The following is a 20,341-nucleotide window of genomic DNA, read 5'->3' as shown; positions in this document are numbered from 1 at the left end:
CTACCCATATATTCATAGTATGTAAGTATGTATATATATATATATATATATATATATATATATATATATATATATATATATATATATATATATATATATACACTTGCGAGGCCTGAGAATTGTTGGAGGCTGGAAAGATGCGATATAAAGAAGGAAGAATAACAATAAGAACAGGTCGGCGATCAAAAGTAAAAATTATAAAAAACAGACGAGAAAAATCACGAAATTAATCATGATGACAAATAGTCTGATCTGATGACAAATAGTCTGATGACAAATAGTCTGATCTGATGACAAATAGTATGATCTGATGACAAATAGTCTGATCTGATGACAAATAGTCTGATCTGATGACAGATAGTATGATCTGATGACAAATAGTATGATCTGATGACAAATAGTCTGATCTGATGACAAATAGTATGATCTGATGACAAATAGTCTGATCTGATGACAAATAGTCTGATCGGATGACAAATAGTATGATCTGATGACAAATAGTATGATCTGATGACAAATAGTATGATCTGATGACAAATAGTATGATCTGATGACAAATAGTATGATCTGATGACAAATAGTCTGATCTGATGACAAATAGTCTGATCTGATGACAAATAGTCTGATCTGATGACAAATAGTCTGATCTGATGACAAATAGTCTGATCTGATGACAAATAGTCTGATCTGATGACAAATAGTATGATCTGATGACAAATAGTATGATCTGATGACAAATAGTCTGATCTGATGACAAATAGTATGATCTGATGACAAATAGTATGATCTGATGACAAATAGTCTGATCTGATGACAAATAGTATGATCTGATGACAAATAGTCTGATCTGATGACAAATAGTATGATCTGATGACAAATAGTCTGATCTGATGACAAATAGTCTGATCGGATGACAAATAGTCTGATCGGATGACAAATAGTATGATCTGATGACAAATAGTATGATCTGATTACAAATAGTCTGATCTGATTACAAATAGTCTGATCTGATGACAAATAGTCTGATCTGATGACAAATAGTCTGATCTGATGACAAATAGTATGATCTGATGACAAATAGTATGATCTGATGACAAATAGTATGATCTGATGACAAATAGTCCGATCTGATAACAAATAGTCCGATCTGATGACAAATAGTATGATCTGATGACAAATAGTATGATCTGATGACAAATAGTATGATCTGATGACAAATAGTCTGATCTGATGACAAATAGTCTGATCTGATGACAAATAGTCTGATCTGATGACAAATAGTCTGATCTGATGACAAATAGTCTGATCTGATGACAAATAGTCTGATCTGATGACAAATAGTCTGATCTGATGACAAATAGTCTGATCTGATGACAAATAGTCTGATCTGATGCTGACGTCTGAAAATGAGAAAGAAGTGACGTTCTGTTGGTAGAAACTGCATGAATGAGTTATCATAGCATGTAAAAGAAAGACTTAGGAGATGTTATGGTCAGCCGAAAAGTTACTGCACCGGGAAAAAGTTATTGGCGTTAGTACCAGGTTGAGCACTGAGGTCGATGTAATCGACTTAGCTCCCCTCCACCGAAATTGCTGGCCTTGTGCTAAACTTTGAAATCGATATTATCCAAACTTTACCAACTTTACCACGCCCTCCAGTACCAAAACCACCACAATTACCATTAGCTCGACTGCTACTGCTGCTGCTGCTGCTGCTACCTAATATTGCTGTAGGGTTGGATCATTTTGGATGAAGTGATTGTGATAAAAATCTCACACATATAACGTGCAACACTCACTGGGCAGAGAACCGCACAGAAACGGACGGACATAGACATTCACATCGACACATAAACACACATGCACGCACTCACTCTGTGTCTCTCTCTCTGTCCGTCTTTCATACACACACAGAAACTATCATAAAAGCCCATTAACAAAAACACAGGCACAAAATGTTCACGCAAACACACACGTATATACACTTAAACGCACACGTACAGCACACAAACACACGTACAAACAAACAGTGACAGTTACAAACACATACACATATCCACATACACATATCCACATACACATGCAGTTACACACAAACGCACATAAATAAGCATAAACAATACACACACACAAGCACTCATACAATATCCCACGCGCACTGGCTGACACCCACGTACACCCAGCCTCACAAACGCCCCCACCACCCCCACAAATAGACGCATGCAAAGACACTTCAAGACACTGACTCTCAACCATACGCACACACACACACACACACACACACACACACACACACACACACACGCACACACACTCACACACTAAGCCACAATGACAATGAAACAATGCCGATGGCAAACAACGAAATCAACGATCAAAGCGGTATCACTTTCACACATTTTCTCTGATTTTGTTGCCGTCGTCATCCCTGCTGTTGATGATGATGATGATGATGATGATGCTGATAAAACTTGTTTTTGTTCTTGACGAGATTACCGTTTGTTGCGGCGTTGGTTTCTGGAGAAACGCTGGCTTGCTTTTACGTTTCTTATCATTGCTGTTGGTGATGCTTATAGTAATGTTGCTGCTGCCGATGATGATGATGATGATGATGAGATTGTTGGTGACGTTACAGCTGCTGCTGTCGTTGTTGTTGTTGCTACTGTCGTTAAGTCGAAGCCAACCCTGATAATGACCACCTCTAAAGACAGTGGGACCCCACACGTGCGGAGAAAATAACATCGATCAACTGAGAAGATTCACACAGTTAAGAGACAAACGTCCTGTGTCGAGGATTTGATGCTCTGAAAACAACAGCTTTGTACTTCATGTTGCTGCTGCTACTGCTGCTGCTGCTGTTACTATTAATTGACGTCTTTCGTGTACGAGAATTTCAAGCTGCTCTGTGCTCGCCTCCCCCCTTCTATTTGTGGGTGTCTGAAACACCTCTCACCTTCTCTTCTATGTCCTCCATCACGGATTGCTTCGCCATGTTTGTCTTTTTTCTTTTGAAATTAATTTTGAAACAATTATTCTGAGATTTCAGCCCCCAAACGGGCACTAACAACGCAAAACCCCTAATCTATGCAAAGGTGGTGATTCGGATTAACGTTCTGTGACAAAATAAGCAATTAATTACTTTGCGAAATAAAGACTTAGAGCAAAAACCTACGAGCGAACAAACAGGTGCATTTCGTCAGCAGATGGGTGTAGAATTTCAGCGGCACTTCGCCGAACTGTGCGCGGCATTTTGAGGACGGGGGCAGATTTCACCGGCGGACGTAAAGAACACGCACACCACCCTAACCCACACACCTAAATGCCGAAAACGGGTGGTGTGCGTAGTCCTTACCTTCGCCGATTTCACCAACTACCTCGACAGAATGCCGCGCCTTTCGGGCAGGGATGTGGAATTCTGCGAAATGCCGATAATAACCGAAGACATACGGAAGGCGATGACTGGCTGCACAACGGAGGAGTCTTCGCCACCACCACCACCACTACAACAAATAAACAAAAGACAACTCATAGTAACAGTATCACGACCACAACCGACTCCGCCAGCACCACTACAACGAATAACATCGTAATAAATGACAATGACAATCCTTTCTGCTAAAGGCACAAGGCCTGAAATTTGAGGGAGGGGTAACACAGTGATACTGAACCCAGAACTACATGGGTGGGAAGCAAACTTTTAACCATACTGCCATGCCTATCTATATATCTATCTATCTATCTATCTATCTGTCTGTCTGTATATAGATATATACACACACGTGCACTCATACACACATGCATACATATAAACATAAATATATACATATTTATATATATACATGTGTATACATCACACACACAAACACACACACACACACACATATATATATGAGAATATGAGTTACGAACTAAACAGCGTACATCTCAATTCATTTTATTGAAGCGAAATTCACAAACAGGTCTCGGTAAAAATTTCTCAAATCTTCTGGCCTACCAGGCAAAATTCTTTTAATGTACGAAAGTAAACACAGACTTAGCGGCCGGTTCGATTAATATATTGCTTGTCCGTTAACAGTGATGCTGTGATATATTGCAGGATAAGTCTGTAGATGTTTATTATCAATCTCTGAGTTTGCAGAAATATTAAGATAACTTGTATCATGCGAGAGACGAAAAAGACGAATGGTTTCAACTCTTTTGTCATCAGCTATCGAGTACTATCTTCAAATTTTAACGGAGATAGCATTAATGGATGCTTTATCTCGCTCTCTCTCTCTCTCTCTCTCTCTCTCTCTCTCACACACACACACACACTCATACGCACACACACACACACACACACACACACACAGACATGCGTGCGCACGTAAGCACATTCAAGTACAGAGTAAAATAAAGAAAAATTAGTAAATACTTGTAGCAGAGCCCTAGTTCACTTCCTGCGATAGGATCAGACTTACTTTTTTGTTCCTGTTTTCCACCGTGTTGCCGTAAAAATTCACAACTGCTTATATTACAGTTGATTAGAATAAAGAGAGAGAATTGATAGAGTTGTTAGAGAGTGGGATAGAATATCTTTCGACATTTGTTCCAACTTTGAGCTTTTTGCATTTTGAGATCAAAACTCTCCGAGATCAACTTTGTCATCCATTCATGGCGATGGATTGGCGGACCGTGAGAGGAAGGAACAATAGACTTTGTCGGATACATTCCGTCAGTTGACCTTCTGAGAGCATCAACTGTGACCAAATTTGTACCAAACTCTGTGAGCCTACGGTGGTACTGTGAAATGGTGACAAGCAGGCATGGGCGATTGCTGGTCTTCTGAAAAAAGTTCTAATCCGGGCCTGCGTACACATTTGCAGAAGCATAGTTAGCCGAAGCAACGGAGGCTTAAAACATTACAACAAAACTTGTAATTTTAAGTAAACAAATATTACTTCAAAGATGGACCTTGTCACTTCAAAGTGAGATCGATGATTTCGAAATGAGACTTTGCCACTTCATATTTAGACTAGCGATTTCAAAGAATATCGATTTTATATGAGATTAGCACAAGATTTATGTAATAGAAAATATAACACCTAAACTTCATAACATCATTTGTATTGTCAACAATGTGAACTTGCCTGGTTAATTCAAAGATTTTCTCCAAGTAACGAGGCAAACACTCATCAGCTAGTTATAACTTCCAGACTGTTGCGAACTAAATAGGGAAATGGAACACAATGCGAATTTTTAGAGAAATTTATCTCGGTGTGACTTCGTTACAAAATACAGGATTGTTGACTATTCTTCCTAGCAGGAAAAGTTATGAGTTTTAGCTAATACTTTAAACACTGCAAGCTGGCTCGCTAAAAATCGGTTTCAAGCGCCAGAAGGTTAAAGCCATATTCTTTCCAGCATTTCACAGACAAAACTAAAACCATTGATTCAATGAGAGAATGATACACTAACAATCAAAATACAAAATACATAGATAAGAATTACATAGATGAAAAATAGAGATATAAATAATAATGCAAAACATACCAAAAATACGCGTTTGGATATAATTTATCAAGCTATTAGAATAAAAGAATTCGATAGAGTAGAAAATAAAGTGAAAAAGAATATGGAAAAGTTTGAAGATAATGAAGCGATAAGCAATTTGGAACTCACAATTTCTAAGATGTCATTACAGCTATCTTGCGTTCGAAAATTCCTTTATTTTCTGTTGAACACAGTTAGTTTTTTTATATCTACCAAACTCGTTCGTATAGCCAGAGTTGTTTGATAACGTTTCGTTCCTTTAAATATATTGTAGAATGGGAACTTTTCATTGATTGGAATTCAAATCCTAATCTCTATCGAAATTTATTATTTAAAAAAAAAAACAACTTAATTTTTACGATTATAGATGACAGCTCGGGTTGTAACATCTGAGTCAGGCGCGTGCGAACGATGTCGAGAGAACACCTGCTACGAATGATATTTTTTGACACAGATCATCTCCAAGACAACCGCCAGTCGCTGAAAAAAAAAATAAATAAATAAAATGCGACCAGGCGAAATAAAAGGAGCTCGAGTTATTGACTGAAATTATTCGGTTGGTGCATAATTATTGCGGCTTTTTTTTTTCAACCAATTTTATTCAATATAAACAATAACAATATTTAACAAAAACATATTTAAATGACGGTCTGACTGTCTGCCAAGCAAATGGGAAAGCAGTATGTGATGTGACTAAGCTCCGGAATAATCATTTAAAGATGTTTTTGTTACATGTTGTTATTGTTTTTGTCGAATAAAATTTGTTGGAAAAAAGCCGCAATAATTATGCACCAATCCAATACCATACTTTAAGTCAATGTTAGCAGAAATTAAATCAGCTTGCAAATACAGTTCACTTTATTAAATTTATACTGGGGCTGAGTCCGAACAGCCTCAGTGCCGGAGTCACAATATATATATATATATATATATATATATATATATATATATATCAGGAGATTGTGTACTTATGTATGCATATAAGTATGTGCGGACGGTATACAGAAGCAAACCCTTCAAACATTACACACACACGCTCATACACACACATACACACACATACACACACACTATGACTTTATGCTATGTGAATTAAACAAACGAAGTAGAAGGAATCTCAAAGTACTCCACCAAAAACTACTATGAAATATAAACCAAAAGCTACCTGAGAAAACGTCTTGGCTATGCAACACGTCAGTCGCACTAGATATAACGGATGGCGGCGTTTGAATGTCTAGATTTGCCACTGACAAGTAATAAATGTCTTCGAAATCTAATAAAAATACGTTGATAGTTCTCTATTGCAACAAAATAAGTTGCGATACGTAAATAGATTCACAAATTTAGTTTATCTAAGCGAAATAATGTGAGAATGCACAACTCAAAAAGTTTCTGTACTACAGTGATAACGATTCGGTTGTTTGATCTATTGAAATATCGGCTTCAGACCATTGCAATTGCCCAGATATTCATTGCGGTAATCAAGTTTTTGGCATTCAGGTTGGATTTTAACACCATCTTCACCCTTTTATTATTATTATTATTATTATTATTGAAATTCCGCCGAGGTCGACTTTGTCTTTCATCCTTTCAGGGTCGAAAAATTATGTACGAATGAAACGCAAGCGCCGATCTAATCGACTAGTCCCTTCACCCAAATTTCAGGCCTTGTGCCTTCAGCAGAATGGATTATAGTGTGGGATATATTATAAATATATATAGACACACACTCACTCAAACACACACAAATACATACATACATACATACATAAGTATGTACGTATCATGTATATGCACGTTTTTATGTACATATTTATGCTTGTTTGTATGTACGTACGTATGCATGCCTGTATGTATGTATGTATGTATGTATGCATGCATGCATATATGTATGCATGTATGTACATATAAATATACTCCTGCGCGAGCCGGAAAAGAAATTTAAAAAATGTAGGGTTGAAATAGCATTTTTTGTACATTAACTTGACAACTTTTGCATAACTCAAAATATATTCAAACAGATAAATTAAGGGAAAACAAACCCGCATTACTCGTTAGAAGAGCGGAAACGAGCAACTCGTAGCACTCGAAATTAAGAGCCTTTTAGTTATAATGCATTGAAAAATATTCTGCATTTTCGAGTTATATATATATATATATATATATATATATATAATGAATTTAATGCAGTTGTAATAACTTTTTGTGTATATGTCCAGTTGGGGGCCGGCTGAGGAATGTTGATTCTCAATACATTGCATGCTAAATAATGTCATTTCTTGCTCGGTCGGTGAGCTTTAAATAACGTCTGAGATTGTTTTTAATATCATGTCATATTAGTGAAACATCTCCTCAGTTTTCCGGTTGAGGATTTACCATGTAAACATTAACAGCGGTTTGATGCTGTCTGCCGAAACTTGGAACTTGGAATTTTGGACACTTGTCAACTGTCCAACGCTTACGGTACTAAGTCTTTCACTTCGGCTTTTCTTTCCAAATTTCTTTCTTTCTTTCACTGTTTCTTTCTATTTATGCTTCTCACTGTTTTCACAAGAAATCCTATCCCCGACAGCGTCAACACTAAAACCACCACCACCACCTCCACCACCACCACCTCCACCACCACCACCTCCACCACCACCATCTGATGCCCTTCTATTACATCTTCTTTTTACTCTTTCTAGTTGCCTTTATCTTCTTGTTTTTTGTTTTGTTTTTCTTTACTGCATCCTATTCTGTATTTCTGTCCTTTCTTTCCTCACAGTCAAGTTCTCACTATCACATAAACTTGTTACTAATCATTAACACCATCTCAGTCATAAACATCGCCATTGAAGTGTTCACCAATCCGAATTCTCTCCTACTACCGCCACCACCACCACCGACGCCATCACCGTCACCGCCACCATCGTCACCGCCACTCAATCTTATAGCAGTTCCCCGCTGCATTCTATGGACATATTTCTAATATTATATAGCTTCATGTATTCTACACATAATAAATATACGTATCGTATCTTTCGCAGCATTTGCCTACGCGCAAAGTAGAATGGTGTTAAACTTGCCAGAGCTGAAAGCAGTTATGCGGTTTCGATTTAACAATTTAGTACCAACCATGTGTGTGTGTGCGTGCGAGTAAGATTTTCGCTTTGCAGCCATTATGTAGTGCCAGGTTCAGTCTCTGTAAGAATCATCTTGGAAAAGCGTTTTCATCTGGAGTCTACGATTGGCAAACGCCTTGAAAAGAGGACTTTATAACATTTTGTAGACGTAAACAAGCACGCACAAACACAGACAAGCATGAACACACACAGGCATGCGCAGACATATAGGAACCCACATTCAAATACAGTTCCCTCTGTCTCTCTCATATACACACACAAACGCACACGTATGTATGTCTGTATGTAACGGGTTTAAAATGCTGTTAACCAGTACTTTAGGTACGAAAAGGAATGTGAATGATAAAAGGACAAATAGCTTTGTTTAATAAATTTAAGTAGGTTTTAAACTTTTAAAAGTTATTTAAGGAGATAATAGTATGAATCTTTTATTTGTATTGAGTCGTCTATTTGTAAATGTTCTGTTATTCTTAAAACTCCTTTCAAATAAAAACCTCAAAAAGTAACTCACTCGTAAGAGAAATACACAGACACACACAGACACACAAATTTGTGTGTGTGTATGTATTGTAAATGAACTTGTGTGTGTGTCTACTGAGCAAAATGGAATCACAGTTTCATTGCTGCACTACACAAAATACTTTGCAATATTTGTTCCGAATAAGTTGGCGAGCTGACAAAGTCGTTGCCACGCCACCTGGCGGTATTTCGTCGGTCTTTACGTTCTGTATTTAAATGCAGCCTGGGTAGACTTTGCTTTTCATCCCTTTTGGGGTCAATAAAATAACATATGTATATATAAACGCATGTATATATATATATCCGCACACACACACACATACGTTGTTGTTGTTGGCACTCCGTCGCTTACGTCGTCGAGGGTTCCAGTTGATCCGATCAACGGAACACCCTGTTCGTGAAATTAACGTGCAAGTGGCTGAGCACTCCACAGACACGTGTACCCATAACGTACTTCTCGGGGATACTCAGCATGACATAGTGTGACAAGGTTGACCCTTTGAATTACAGACACAACAGAAACAGGAAGTAAGAGTGAGAGAAAGTTGTGGTGGAAGAGTACAGCAGGGTTCGCCGGAGCCTCGTGGATCTTTAGGTGTTTTCGCTCAATAGACACTCACAACGCCCGGTCTAGGAATCGAAACCGCGATCCTATGACCGCGAGTCCTCTGTCCTAACCACTGGGCCATTGCGTCTCCACTCACACACATACGTAAGGTTTTAGTATTCAACGGGTACTTTATAAACTCCGCGAAGTAGAAATGCAAGGTTGACATTAGCTTCACGTGAACTCAGAACTTAAAGAGTTGAACTAGATCTCAGTCTTTCTATTCGACGCTCTAACGACTGCGCCAACTCGTCAGCTTCTAAGCGAAGTTACTGCAGTCAAGAATTAAACTTGTATCGCGCTGGTGGTTTTCCGTCAGGGAACTGATTAATTTGCAGCACGAGACTCCACTGCAGACCAAAATATCGGATTCCTTTTTGACGAGACAAAGAGTCCATTGTAAGTTAGTGAAAAGTGTGTTTAGAGGAAGTGAGACGAACATATATTTTCAAGAACTTTTTGAGGAAATAGCTTCAAATGCCAGAGTGTCATGTGACAGACAAGGTCAAAAACTCTACACAAATACAAGAGTCTTCAACTTTGATTCTGTGTTATTCCATGACTATAGTGTTACTGTTCTTGCCGTTGTTGTTTTTGTTGCCGTTGTTGCTTCTGCTGCTGCTGTTGCTACTGCTGCTATCACTCTTGTTACTGTTGTAGACCGATAAATATGAGATCATCTTGTTGTTAGTTGTTTTGTGATCATTGTCATGAAAGTAGTTGTTGCCATGGTTACTATTAATGTTCATGTTATCTTAGCTCTTGTTTCTCTCCGGTCTGTTGACCCCTGGTCAGCTATCATTGGTCAGATATCCAATGCTAGACTTAATCAAGCAGATCCGCGATTAAAAATACTTCACCCGTAACCCGGGTATTGTTTGGATGTGTGATTTGAGGGAGATTCGGATGCTATTTCTAACAGACCGAGTCGTCTGGTCTGTTTGTCATAAAAGTATTTTAGCGGTAAATAAATTGTTCTCATTAAATATTCGCAACCAGTAAACTTCATAAATAATCTTTAATACAGGCAGATTTTCACACATTTTACACGTTTCACACATTTTAATTTTACACATTTCACACATTTTACATAAAGGAAATATATAATATCCGTATTTGAGTGACACTTTAGTTTATCATTTCCAGTCGGTGAAAAGTGAAGTTCACTCAAATGGGTTTTGTATTGAGAATATTTAGTGCCATAAACTAAGTACCACAAAGTAATTTGTCGGTCACTCAAACGGTTCCTACAATCCTCTCTCCTATACTTCATAAAGAGCGCAGATCACTGTCCGTTACAGAATCCTAGAATCGACATCCACTTCTGGCCCATTGATGTCTTAGGTGATGTCCATTCTTTTGCAAGACAATACGTCCGACTTGAAGATAATAACTTCTGTCTCCAAACTTAGAGGACCGTGAAAAGGTCATTAGAATCGGAAACCCTGGAAATTCTCACGAGTGCCGCCACCCCTCTTCTCGCTGAACAATTTAAGAAAAAAGTAGCATTCCGATAACATATTAACCAAAATCAGACTTTTGATCAAAGAAGTTTGAGTCGACACAATTCGCAGTGTTTTCAAACTACGTTATTCAATATTTCTCCCCTGTTATGATGTTAAAATGTCATTTGCAGTTGCTTTCGCTACAATTTCGAGCAACTTTATAGAAGATCACTTATTAGCCCGGGTTCTCGTATTGATTCAGCCATTAAACTTTAAGCATTATTCTTCCAGCAAGTTGTGGAATCTGGAAGAAAGCCTTCAAGATCCGAGAGTCTATTACCGAATTCAGCAAATGTTCCTTCTCTGTGACTAAAGGAATTTTTATGTTATACATTTGTATGAAAATGGCAGATATTAATATTCTTAAGATTATTTGGTATTTGCGACTGATTAATATATAAAGAATTTGTTTGTAATGGTATTTGGGTTGAGAGCACTACGAAACTATCATTTCCCGGGACAGTTATGTATTTGTAACATAATATAGTTCTGTGTGACTACTTCTGGTTTATAACAAATCCAGTGACTGCTTTTTGGTGAAGCCACCCAAAACATTTGTGTGTGTAAAAGGATACATATAAGTGTGTATGTGTGTGCCACACTTACACACACACACACATTTGCATAAACACAAAAAAGACGTACATACATGTCAATATATGTGTATTTTATTAAAATTTTGAAATCAATAAAATGTGTTTTGGTTCGTTCGAAGAATAAGTCATGGACTATCGAATTACGTAAGATGTACTCGTTTATGGTGGTTCGTCGAGAAAGTTCTTCAGACATGTTGCACTCAAGACACAACTGTTTGTTTTTTAACCTAATTAAAAATTGTTTTACATTTCCTTATTTTTCAGTCTGGGAACAGGAGTATCCCTAAATCTAATTGACAAGTCGTGGACGAGTATTGCAGCAGGTCGCTAAGAATCATAGCAAATACTGCTGCACATGATAAAATCGAGCAACATGCTAGTTCTGCTATCATTTCATTGAGGTGACTGACCGAGAGGATCTTGATACTTTCAATGAAACAGCAACGCTATCGTTTCACACATAAACGAAAAATATTGAGGAGATAGTGGTGGCGGAGGAATGTAGATTATAATTACGTCGATAAGAAGATTGTTTTGGTGGGGATGCGTTTCGAATCATTCCCTTCTTCCAATTTTCTTTCCTCTGGAGGCCTATGTTTTGCAGAAATATGTTTTCGATAGCGAAAGTTGTTGTTTTAATCATATAAATCTGGGGAAAAGGGAACAGTATTAAAGTTACGGAAATTGGTGCTAAGAAATCGAGGTAGTGGAAGAATATTTCAAAATGCTACAAGATATTTTTTCATAAATATTAACAGCATAATTGTTATGTAGACCCTTGAAAATATATTTGTGCGTTAAGTGCATCAAGAGGTATACACTTTTAAGAGAACTATGACCAAGCAGGAGTTACTCAGTTTTAGATAAGCCTGGATATACATACATACATATATACATACATACATGCATATATACATCATATAGACACACACATACATATAGAACCTCTCATATAAACATATGTGTGAGTGTGTGTGCACATGTGTGCTTGTGGTTAGAAGTGAGATAACGAAAATTAGTTAAATAATGAATTCTATCAACAATAGCGAAAAAACTAAAAAAAGGTTGCAGACGTCGTAAATATTGTTTTTAAAAACAGCTGAGTTTCTACGCACTTTGCTTCTCATTACACTTTGCTTCTCATTACACTTTGATTAAAGTAAGACTTTAGATTCAGAGCTCGCGCTTTAAAACAGTTCATAATTTTCAACACTTGTTTACCGCTCAAGCATTTATGATGTTATTCCATCCCCACCAGTTTCACTCACAAACTTGAGATCGACCCAAGGGCACAGCGAAACACACTTGCAGACATTTGCAGAAAGTGTTTAGTGGAATATATAACTGATATTCATTTATTGACACGCTGTTTCCTCTACATAGAAGGAAACTAGCACTCTAGGACAAATATAAACGTAGACCATGTAACAGCCGGATCGTGACAATCCTCGTAACAATTCAGAGCAACAATTTAGAATTTGATCCACGAAAATAAAAGAAAAAGAGGATTATTTTCCTTCACAGTGCCGTGCCTCACCCAACAAGGAACCGCCCTCGAAAGGTATCTAATTGCATAACAGTTTATATTTTCCGAGAAACGATTATTAACCTCTGACTTTGTCTTTTTCTATCTCTAGGGAAAAGGACGTTTTTAATGTTTTACCTCAACACTTCTCACGGTGTAACGTAACCGAATCTGGGAGAAAAAGAGAGAGAAAGAGAGGGGGAGAGGGAAGAGAGAGAAAAAGAGAGAGTGAGACAAAGAGAGAGTTAGAGAAAGAGAACAATTCCAGTATTTTAACAAAACCTATTGCTCCGAGAAGAATGGAAAGTAAAGTTGACCTCGACGAGATTTGAAATCAGGGATTCAGAGCAAATACCGCAAGGCATTCTATCCAAGAGTTTAACGATCTTCTCAGTTTGCCGCTTCTCTAAACATCCACCTCTTCCATTTAAATCTAAAAATCCTGTGTGAATTCGGGAAAAGAAGAAATCACCCAGTATACATAACAACAGCAACAACCAGAAAAGCAACAACAACGTCGATGACGACAACAACCATTGAGATAACAATATCAACAATGGAAGTAACCGCCAGAACCCAAAAGTTAATAAACAAACATCCAAACGCAATCAAAACAAAATGAAACCGCCCTCACTCTCACTTCTACTCTTCCCACCACTTGGCTGATGATGATGATAATGATGATGTGTGTGTGTGTTGAAAACATTTCATGCTAATTTGAAGAAAATTTGCTATAAATCAATAAATTGGTGTAAATGTGAGATAACCAATTGAGATAACGGAAGCAAAATGAAATGAAAGCAAAAATTAAAATATTCCTTGTTTTGTTTGTGTAGATTTGCGTGTGTGCGTGCGTGCGTGCGCACGTGTGTGCGTTTGAAAAGTGGATGGGATTGGATGTGCGTGCGTGTATATATATATATATATATATATATATATATATATATATATATATATATATTAGTGTATGTGTATGTGTTGTGAGTCCGTGGACTAACGCATGTGTGTATTTGAATGTGCAGATGTATATGTGTATGATAGTATGTTATACGTGTGTGTAAGTATGTATGAGTGCGTTAGTGTGTGTGTGTGTGTGTGTGTGTGTGTGTGTGTGTGTTAGTGCCTGTATGTGAGGGGCTTGGGGTTGTGTGGTTAAGTTGAAAGCGAGAAAGGAATTAAAACGATAACGATTACATTACGATACGGAAGATGATAGGATAGAAGAAGTCTGATTAGGGTAGGAGGGATTAACACACACACACACACACACACCACAGCTAATAACAACAACTGCAACAACAACAACACTTTGCCGCTTTTCCAAATAACAGCAAAACATTCAGATATCGCCAACACCATCAAAAAGACACACGCAACGCCACCGATATTTTTTCCACCATGATTAATAGCAGCAAATACAACATACAAGAAATGTAATTTAAGTTTTATCAAATTTCACTTCCTTTTTTTCTTTCCTCTGCTAATCTCCGTTGCTTTTCTTACTTAGTTTCTTCTATTTTGGAGAATTATAAAGCAATTAATTGAAACAAAACTTTTCTCCTAGTCCAAGGATAGTAAATAGGATGTTCTTCTCGTTTAGAGATGGTATATGAACTAATTATATTTTTAATTGTTAACGAAACTGATTCCTTTTAATTCAAAAGGAAAACAAATTTCGAAAGAATTTTGGCGACTTTTCATGTTCTGAAAAATTTTACATGCTATTCCAATATTACGGTGGCTCTTGAATTGCTGTCAGACACGCAATCCTTCTGCTGTCGTCGGCGAACTAATTGTAACACAGGGACCACATACAAACGGTGAAATTCAGAATCATGACGCATAGACTACAGAACGGAAATGAAGTCCATTTAATAGATTTTGGCATTCGGAGCTTTTGTTCACTTGTGTAACGTATGGAAAACCGAATGTCTCCAATATACCAAATATAATTTTGTACATTACTGAGCTATATATATATATAGCTATATATATATATATATATATATATATATATATATATATATATATATATATATATATATATATATATATATATATATATATATATATATGTTCTTTTATTCTTTTACTTGTTTCAGTAAATTGATTGCGGCCAGGCTGGAGGACCGCTTTGGAGCATTTTAGTCAAACAAATCGATCGCAGGACTTATTCTTCAAGCTTGGTACTTATTCATTGAATCTCTTTTTGCCGAACCGTTAAGTTATAGGGACGTAAACACACCAACGCAGGTTGTCAAACAGTGATAGGGGGACAAATACAGACACACGCATATATATATATATATATTGATACAGTTTCCGTGTATCAATTCCACTCAGAAGACTTTGGTCGGCCCGAAGCTATAGTAGAAGTCACTTGCCCAAGGTGCCACGCAGTGGGACTGAACCCGAAACCCTGTGGTTGAGAAGCAAACTTCTCCCCACACACCCGCAGGTGAGTTTTAAAGAAACAAAATTTGGTGCCGACCGAATTTATTTCTTTACAAGATTCCTAAAACTGCATGTTTTAATAAAAAATAGCAGAGATACAGTTTCCAGAGTATGTTAACATTAAAATAATTTAGAGGAGAATTTCTCTCTTTCTCGAATTTCTTTTCGTTTAACTTGATATCTTACAGAAGTACGTTTTCGAGAATCTAAATTACATAATATTGATGTTTCAAAAATATAATTTAACAGAAAACTGAAAAATACTAAAGTTATAGATATTTATGATGAGAACGGAATCGAAGAAAGAAGAACGCAATATTCTTCCCTAAAAGAAGTCTTCAAAATGTTATCAACATAATCGCAATGTATTCTATCAAAAACCTTTCCCTACAAAATGCAAATATGAAATTTTCCAAAAGGTATTAAAAAAATCAAACTGCAGTTATGCCCGCCTCCCATTCTCAATCTCACCTCTGCATAGATGCAATTATATAGTATGGTACATATCCATTTATCTGTATCTTTCTATTAAGTCCAGAATACGGACGTATCTTAAAAAGTGAGACGGCTTTCTGGAATGATGTGGACCTCAGCAAGATTAATTGTGGTGAGATAAAAAACGCCGAAGTATACGCTAGGGAGGTTGGGTGGCAGAATGGAAACAGAGAAGTACCAAAAGTGGTTGGTAGTGGAAGACGGAAAGACGGTCGGAAATGATACCAATATCCAGAATGTGGCGGGAAAACAGTTCGACTATAGGTGGAGACTTGGAAAGAAGAAATGGATCCTGGGCTGAGAGTCTTGAATACAAAAATGGTGGCATTGGACTATATTTAAGTACAAGATGTTTGATCTGTTGTAATGAGGAGTATTCAAGGTAGAAGTGAGTCATCAGAATTTGCAAGAGATTGTGATTTGAGAGATTGAGAGGGAATCACCACAATCATCATCATCATCATCATCGTCGTGGTGGTGGTGGTCGTCGTCAAGGTCATGTATTTGTCTTAAGTCTTCGACGTCGATATGTAGTTTAGTGATCGTTACTTCAGTAACAGAATTCTTATTAGTGTGTGCCTCAACCTTATACAACAAGGCCAAGGAGAATAAGGTTGACTATGCTACCAGAATTGAATATTTGCGCTTTTCACACTTTTACCCGCTAATCTATGAAAGCCAGTACCGGAGCAACTCGGGAGCGTTCCATATTTGTGGTTGTATATTATTTGTGTGTATTGTACTGTACGATAATCGTATATTTTTATGAGGAATAAGATAGATGCGATGTTTACTAATATTTTCTTATCTAGATTTCTTTTGTTGTGTGATGTAATGCATTGCGTTTGATCTTTGTTGAAAGTGAATGAAGGGTGGGGGTGGGGAAATTACTGTGAATGTAAAACTCGAGTCATAAATTTTACAACTTAATCAAACTCGTAAATCACATTGCTCACTAGAAACTTGTTCACTGGATTACAGGTTGGCAGCTTGTTATTAATAAGAAGGTTTCAATACAATTTTTGTTTGTTGTATAGTATTAGAGTTAGTTTATGCTCTGCTGCGATGCATCTTGTGTTATGCATGATAAGGATTTTGATAATGTGTTCATCTATTAATATATTTAATTCATGTAAGAATTTTGTGTGTGTGGTTAGTTTAATTTAAATAGATGTATTAGTCTCTGATATATTTTATTGCGTTCTACTTCGTTCTGTATTGTTTTATTGCCTGCTTTTTTAATTTGTTTATATAATTGTTGTTCATTAATATTAGTTTTATTTTAGTTTTACTAATTTTTGTTTAATATTACTTACGTTCTGTAGTAAACTTTATGTGATATTGTTTCCTTTTGTGGGTAAGAAAATAAAAGAAACTTCTCAGGAAGGATTGCACCATTAATATTTTGTATTACTATATTTTACCATTTCCGTGAAAAGAGAAGCATTTGACTGTTTCGGAGATTATGTAGATTCAGAGTTCCAAGTGCCAGAAATCCTTATAGCAGCAATTTCTCTGCAGATCCTTTTGTGTAGGGTTTCTGCTGCAGTTCCGTATTGATCTAGACTTCGAGAGAATTCGGGAACTGTGCAGAACCTTGTTCTTGCATTGTAAACTTAATAATCAGTCTTTCCCTGGATTATCTTTGTCCCAGTACGCCCTGGTCCGAGCTTTCAAACAAGATTTTAAATCAGTGACGAGAGATATGCTTGATTTCTTAGATGAGGAAGTGTACCGCAATAATCTTTCTTCAATGCCTCTCACATATGTGAGAGATGGTGGGACGGTTACTTCAGACTCTAGACTTGGCCCGAATGCTTTCAAATAAAGTGGAGTCTACTAACAGCAACCATGAATAGTTTCTGTCCATGAAATTTTGCGGATAAGGCTTGGTTCCACCTTAAGCAATGATAAAGGTCACATGAAAAGTTATCCTCAACAAATGCCTGCCCAAAACCATATAATGTGAAGCGAATGCTTTAAAAACTCAACCATGCTAACAAATATGCAAGTCATTAATTCACATTTTCTCTTCCCTTTATGTTTGATGCCCTGTGTCCATATAAAACCTTCTAAATTACCAAATTTCTCAGCCTTATTTTGTAAAATTGATCCATTAACTAAGCTGAATTTACAAACAATAATACCTAACAGTTACTTTGATGACCAAAATTAACTGAGCAAAATCTTTGGTCACTTAAAAAATGATTTACGAATTATTGATAAACATCTTTATGTAACTACGGAGTATCAAACTTACATTTCATCATTCTATCGCATACACCTGGGTTCTTTTTATATATTGTGCCGGAGCTGGAGTTAGTGGTGATGAAACACTGAAGTTATTTGTAATGAATTAACAAAATATTACGGTAACTGTGTGATTGCTCTCTCCACGCATATGTTTTCTGTAGGTTAATAATATTGTTCCTACCAGTCTAAGGAGAGTTCAAAAAGAATGTGGAAGATCTGCTTCGCATTTTTATTTATTCAGAAAAATAAATTTAGTTTACAAAACTACATGCATTTTGTTTATAATATTGTGAAACCAAATTCCTTTATCGATGATTTATAAATATATGGCATAAATAAAAAAGCCTCTAATATGTTGATAATATCTAACAAATATGAGAATTATCTTTTGTTCACAACACAGCAATCAGAGTAAAAGAGACTCGGACGAAAATATCGTAAGTTTTCAAAGAACAGTAAGTTTCAAAGTTTTGCTGTATTATCAAGAAGTTGAAGTGCATAACCTCTTGCACGAGAACAGGACAGACTGGTTTGAGCAGAGCGGGAGGACACACGAGGACGGAAAGGGTTGCTGAAGAGGTCATAGATGTGTGACGAAAGATTTCCGATCAATAGCCATAAGATGAAATAAGAACAGTAATAAACGAGTGGAGAACGAATATATAGGACGAATATATCACCATTCCAAAATATCTGTTTCAGCACACGGTTTCACATCAGGAATGTTGCAACACAAATTCGTAAACGAATATGTGTGTGTGTGTATGTGTGATGATTCAAAAGGGTATTTATAAATTTAGTTAAAAGTGAGTCATAAATATTTCCTATTTCAGCATTAGTAATACTATAATATTTATTTATGTTCTGTTATGGAATCGTATTTGATCAGTTATCGAATGGTACAATAATAGAAAAACTTATGCATATTTGTGAGCTCATGAATTTCGATAGAATAGATTTCTATCCGCCTCTATCTTGATCTCTCCTTAAAAACCATCAAAAAACCGTTAGCGGCCTTGCTCAGTTTCATACGCTTGGCACTAATATTAGTGATGCTTTTGGAGAAACGTAACGAAGTGCAATTATTCAATATAAATCCTTGACGTAGCATGTATCTGTGGTTTGTTAATTGATAACATTAGAGATTTGGGGATTCTGCCATGCACAGTCTGGTCTTTATCATGAAGCGAGAAATTCAGTTTGCTAAATGTGAATGGCCGTACATAACGGTGCCGAGACTAAGAAATTCAACATACGTAGTATGATCAATAAGTATCCGGACTGTTGCTTATTGATCAGACCTTGTATAGAAACTGTTTGACAAATATTTAAGTGTAGTTAATTCCTTACAAATAACTCAAGATTTAATAAAGTTAAATAATTATCCTATAGTAAACCCAGTTAAAGATTGCTGTATATTAATAGAATTAAAACCATCCCCCGGAAACTTAGTAACATTTGAATAATAGCTGTAAAGGTGTATCCCGCTGATGCTTTTATGGCGATCCTTTAATTAAGAAGCTCATTATATTAATGATTCATTAAGAGAGAAAGGCTTCAAAAATAGAATAGAACAATAAAAATGGTTAATGACGCAAAATCCTACATGTGGTGCGCATATTTCGTTCCAATATTGCTATGATTTTTCTATATTTCCTACAAAAACCATTTGTCAGGAGAGCAATTATTACAGAAAATCTTTCTTACAAATAACATTGAGATGAGCTGCAGCA

General features: G+C 36.6%; 1 long non-coding RNA gene across 1 annotated transcript in view; it reads right to left on the bottom strand.

The window, feature by feature from the left end:
* Positions 1 to 5,538: 5,538 nt before the first annotated feature.
* LOC149132936 (uncharacterized) overlaps positions 5,539 to 20,341 on the bottom strand; it is a 28,745-nt gene continuing 13,942 nt past the window's right edge. Inside the window, exon 2 of the long non-coding RNA XR_016244082.1 lies at positions 5,539 to 6,012. This is a non-coding gene — a long non-coding RNA (uncharacterized LOC149132936). The remainder of the gene's footprint in view (positions 6,013 to 20,341) is intronic.

The sequence above is a fragment of the Octopus bimaculoides genome, chromosome 13 (genome assembly GCF_046866305.1).
Source record: "Octopus bimaculoides isolate indiv1 chromosome 13, ASM4686630v1, whole genome shotgun sequence".
In the NCBI taxonomy this organism is placed as follows: domain Eukaryota; kingdom Metazoa; phylum Mollusca; class Cephalopoda; order Octopoda; family Octopodidae; genus Octopus; species Octopus bimaculoides.
The sequence above is the reverse complement of the archived record's forward strand: the minus strand, read 5'-3'. Positions and strand labels throughout refer to the sequence as shown.